Source organism: Anthonomus grandis, chromosome 8, assembly GCF_022605725.1.
Source record: "Anthonomus grandis grandis chromosome 8, icAntGran1.3, whole genome shotgun sequence".
Taxonomy (NCBI): Eukaryota; Metazoa; Arthropoda; class Insecta; order Coleoptera; family Curculionidae; genus Anthonomus; species Anthonomus grandis.
In genome coordinates, this window is record NC_065553.1 from 30858195 (window position 1) to 30864194 (window position 6000).

Below are 6000 nucleotides of genomic sequence, written 5' to 3' on the forward strand. Positions count from 1 at the left end.
GAAGGATTGTGTTTGCCATGTAATGGAAAAGAAGATTCATCAGAAAACAAAATATTTTTTAAAAAATATTCGTTTTCATTTGCCTTTTTCATCATGGTTTCACAAAATTCCATTCTTCGCCACTGGTCTTCAGGAATTATTTCCTGAGTTTTTGAATACTTGAAACATTTGTAGCATCTATATTTTTTCCAGATACGAGCAACAGTTTTATTGCTCATTCCCAGTTCCTCTCCAACACTTCTAGTGGACCGTGTCGAATCAAGTTCTAGGGTACTGCAAACCATTTCTTCCCGCCGTTCTATATCCTGGACCACTTCAACAGGTGGTTCTTGACGTTTTGTGTGGCATTTTTTACAATCTTGAAGACAAAAAGATGTCTCAAAATTTGTAACCACATTTAAAACCGTTTTTGCACAAGGAATCGGTCTATTCTCAAATGTCACTGAAAACAAATCTCTACATTGTACTACCGAATTGCCTCCATAAAACCATTTAATTAGTTGAACTCTTTTGGAAGGGGTATAAACAGCCATAGTGAAAAAAACACGAAAATACCGCTCAAAAATTGTTAATGCAACGTACAGTGACACAGCAAAGTGAGGTCTGCTGACTCCCGATTCAAAAAATAAAAACGAAAAATTCCGCCGCCTGCAAGCCGTAACCAAGCGGTGTTGCCATTATTTTGGGTAATACGTAGCTCACGATAACATGATCTGTATACATATTCATACACCTGAATCATGATAAGGCGTAAGCCGGACGATGTTTACAATTTTTATCTTCGTTGTGGGACGTCGCTGGATACAATACACCACGTCGTTGATTCTAATGAAGTGGACCTTCCTCATCCTTCTGGAGCTTTGGTGACTTGCCTTTTCTCCTCCGTGGATGATATAACCAGACTCTGTCCCCAGGATTAAACCCGATAGAGTTTGCCTTTATGTTATTACGTGATTTCATTCTGTAACAAAGTTCATCATTGAAGACAGCTTTTGCGATCGGAAAACGATATGCCAATAGGAATGGTTTTATGCAGATAGCCCAGTTGGCTTGCTTAGAGTTTACCAAGATTATCAAACAAGTTTTAACTGTGATGTAAATCTTTCAACCATTCCATTAGACTGAGGGTGTAGGGAGGTTGTGCGGGTCTTATTGATTCCCAGCAACTAGCGTGTTTGTTGGAACATTCGTGACTCAAAGTTCCTTATTTGGTCTGAATGTATCTCTCTGGGGACACCAAATCGGCATATTCAGTTCTGGGACAGAAACAAGTTCAACATCTCCATGACTGTTCAGCCAGTAAAACCGTTCTCTAATTTTTGCGAATGTCTTACTAACTCCAAAATGTCCTTCGCCAACACTGCCATAAATAGCTTCGAAAACTTCTGGAATTCGTTTTCGAGGAAGGAATGTCAGATATATCTTTTATTTTCCATCTACTCTCTCCCAGACTCTTTTTAAAAATCCGTCTTATATAACTAACGGATTACATTGAGACCAGTGCTTTTAGTAAGGATTTGTCTAAAATATCTTTCCATTTCCATGGCTTTAGAATTCCTCCAAGTTTCAGTTTATAAATAAGCCCAAATACTGAATTATTACACTAATCCTGGATTAAACTAGCCGCATCCCTCTATTCAGGACTGTTCGGCCAATACGATGACAAGCAAATATCTTTAAATATTGTTTCGATTTCTTTTTAAGTCAATGATGACATGTTTCAATACTCTTGATATGATACTCTTGTAATCGTTAAAGCCATCTTGCTATTTGTCCTTTAGAGTTTTTGAACTGAAACAGCCATTTCAGAGAAGTATGGTCAGTCCTAAGGATGAAAACATATCATTAAAAAACTGCTTTACTGACCTCTTAAAACTAGCCTCTAAAGTATTAAAAAAAATCTATAGTTTGTTGCATAGCATTTGCATTTCTTAACATTTTGGAAATAGGATTATTTTTGCCGTAATTCGTTGAATGATAGGAAATACGAAAAACATGTGTGTATAGGCTTCTTCATCAGTTACATTTAGACATATAAAATTTAAAAGATCAGGTCAATCAATTGTTCAATTTATAATTTTATGCAAAAAAGTCATCTCGAGGTTTATTTTTCTCCTTTCCAAAGTGTCAATATTGAGTAATGTTCTTAATTTTCCATAACAATATCCATCTCTGTTATAGCCACACTTATAATCAATAAATCTTAGAAACTTGTTTTGGACATGTTCTATTGCATGAACATGAGTGATATAACTAGGGTTCCAGATATTTGAACAGTACTCAAGAATACTATGAACAAGAGCACGATAGAGTTTTTTTATTGTAAAAACAGAAAAGTCCCTTGCAGATCTAATAATCTAGAAAACCTAGCATGCTAAGAGAGCGAGAAATAATGTTTGACATATGTCTTTTAAATGATAGTTTATTATTATGCAGTGCAATACCAAGGTCATATGATTTATTTTACACCATGCATTAAAGCAGCGTTACTCAAAGTGTGCTCCGCGAAACCTCCGGTAGGGCTCCGCCAGCAGTCATAATAAATTAATTCATGTATTAAAGTGGACCCTATAAGAATAAAGCTACCTAAGATAAAAATAAACAACCAAAACGAAACGCCTACTTATAGGTGTTACTGGTATATATATACAAAAATTTAATATATATATTATTAAGTAAATGCGCCATTCGCCCCCGGACTATAAGCAATCGAATGACCTCGGTTCGTCGCGCTGTTTCTCGTGCTCGTGCGTCGACGCGTACTTCGGAGAGAGTCGTCTGGCTCTCCAAAGTTTCTGAGGAATTCGAGATTCGATGGTTGCTGGTTGCTGGTATAATATAACGGAGGATGTTTGGCGCGGAGAATTTATTAATCAAGTACAACGTACCGCAAAATTTACTCACACCGCGCTCAGAATTTTATGTTCGCTTGTCTTGTTGTTCATAGTGGTTGTAAAATCTTGTATTTCGTGCATCAAAAGATACTATTTGTCATAAAATTTACCAAATCAAATTAGTGTTAGAGAAGAATAGAGCGCTGGATTAAAGGTGTTGCAAAAAATGTGGTTCCGTTGGATGAAGCGTCAAATTCAAATCAAGGTGATATGACGGCGTCAAGTTCTAGTTTTATGGTTTCAAGTTCAAGTAGTAAAACATCTAATGACACACTGAAGGTAAAAAAACGAAAGTATGACGAATCATACATTAATCTCGGATTTGTTGATTCCAACGGCTCACCTCTTTGTATGTAGTGCAGCAAACTCCTTCCTAATAGTTCGATGGTACCCGCTAAGATGCGCCTACATTTAGAAACTGTCCATCGCGACTTAAATGAAAAGGCCACGGAGGCATCGTATTTGGTTAGTTACCGCATTGCCCAAGCAGGAGAAGCGCACCTTATCGCTGAAAAGCTAATAAAACGACGTGTGGTAAACAACAAATGTATGTTCGACGAAAAATCTGTAAAGCATCTTTCTACAGTGCCGCTTTTGAATGATACAGTTATGCGCCGAATTGGGGATATCGTAGCAAACATAAAACAAGAACTGGTTTCACGGCTTCAAAATAACAAATTCGTCTTGCAAATGGATCAGTCGACTGATGTTGCTGGACTGGCCATCTTGCTAGTAATTGTGCGATATCCATATAAACATTCACTCGAAGAAGACTTGCTTATGCGCTCATCGCTGCCTACCAACACAACCGGAGAAGAAATTTTTAACACAATTAAGATATTTTTTGAAGAAAACCAACTCGATTGGAATGATTGCATTGATATTTGTGCCGATAGAGCCAAGGCAATGACAGGTAGAACAGCAGGAGCAATATCAAGACTAAAAATAAAAGCGCCAAATTGTAGTTACAGCCACTGCATCCTGTAAAAATAATTAATTTTGTCACGTCCACTACAATCCCGACTGTTCTCAATATTATGTCAAGATGGTAGTGATCATAAAACACTATTGCTCCATACTGAAGTAAGAGGTAAAACTTTGACAAGGCTTTTTGAACTAAGAAGAGACTTAAAAGCTTTTCTTACAGATGTTCCTTTAATTATAAGACCGTTTGTCCGATAAAAGCTGGTTATTTAGACTAGCATTTTTAGCAGACATGTTTCGAAAACTTAACGAATTAAACCTGTCTACAAGGAAAACAGACAAAAGTTTTCAATGCTAACAACAAAATAACTGCCTTTAAAAGAAAATTAGATTTTTGGATTACTTGTTTTGGTAAGAGAGAAATCGAAAGCTTTTCATTGCTAAGTGAGTTCCTTAGTCACCATAGTCTTAGTGATACAGACATATTTCAAAATGAAATATTTCTTGAATTGGTGCAAATCTCAATGATCTGCAAAGGACTTTTGAATCTTACTTTCCTGAAGAACAGAATAGAAAACTGAAAATAAACTTATGGATTCAAAAGCCCGTTTCATCTAAATTGCAGAAGCCTGAAAATATGTCAAATCAGATCTATGAATTATTTCTAGAAATGGCATGGAATCATTGTTTAAAACAATTTCACTAAATGATTTTTGATGCAGGGTTCGTGATATCGTGATACCGCAATAGAATGGATGCCGAACCAGACATGAGAATTCAACTGTCTTCTATCAAGCCTGACATTACCCAGTTGGTGAGGAGTAAAAAACAATTACATGCCTCGCATTAAATGAACTAATGTTATCTTTTGCTTACTAACCCACTACTTACTGTAGCTATCTTTTTGTATATGATTATTAATAAACATTTCACATATAATTTAGGGTTTCGTTAAAAGTTTAGTTGTTTAAAAGGGTTCCGTCACGAAAAAAGTTTGAGTAACACTGCATTAAAGTAATTTATGTCTTCTTGAAGAATAATGACATCATCTACTATCACTTGCTCGCCATCTTCATAATTGTATGAAAGGACGGCTCCAGTTCTAACAACAGTTAAGTTATTAATTTTTTCTTAATACGTTTATATTTTTGTAATAAGGCTATATCCATAATAAATACTAAATTTATTCTAGGAAACAAAACCTTGATATTAAATTGGGTGATTCATACAGAATAACACGTTTGTCGATTTGACAACTTTTGACCGTCAAACTTTCTTGGACAAATTTATACTGACAAATTTAAATTGTACAGGATATTTCATTAAATATACCATAGCAATGAATAGTCCAGGAGCTTTGTGAAAAAAGTGGGTTAATAAATGTGGTCCAAAACAAATTGTTGGTAATAATTCTGGTCCAATATCCAGCAACCTCTAGCAAATCAACGCTTGGAAGCTATTAAACCGAAGCCTTCTGAAGAACATCCGTCTAATTCGCTTAACACCAGAACAATGTGCTTAACGCCAAAACTAGGATTAACGTGTACTTTGCGAGCGATTTTCGCGACAGTGCTAATTTTTAGTCAAACCAAAGATGCCGTTAACAAAATTTTCATTTTGGAAAATTTAGCATTTTAGGGAGCCCTTCATATCTCCGTTTGACGGTTCAGAGAAAGCCCTTAAACTTTCCTAATTTGAACATTATTTATTCAAATAATAAAGTTAAATTGTTTGTAATACGTAGCTGTTTTACCCTCAATGAGAGAAGCTATTTCTTTCCACACATTATCTTATCTGGCAATATTGTCTTTATATTTTTTATCTGAACTGTTATACAAACATTTGTGGAGTGACACCATGTCAATAACTGTCATTTTCTCATCATGGGAGAAGTGTTTCTCACCACTCATATTTCTTAAATCTAGAAAAAGAAACAAGAAAATTAAAAAACCAGTACTTTAAAATTCCAAAACAACACGTGGTCGCAACAACTTGTGCGACCTGACTGGTCTTCTAAACAGCCGACGCATGCGATGTAACGCATTTGACGCGGTAACGGAACCAGTGTCCAAAGGATACACGGATAGCAGTCGCTGCGCCCACTGCAGCAGTGGCTGCATGCGTCTGCTGCACAAGCGGAACCAAGCCCTTAAATAATATTTTATAGACTTTTTTCGCATAA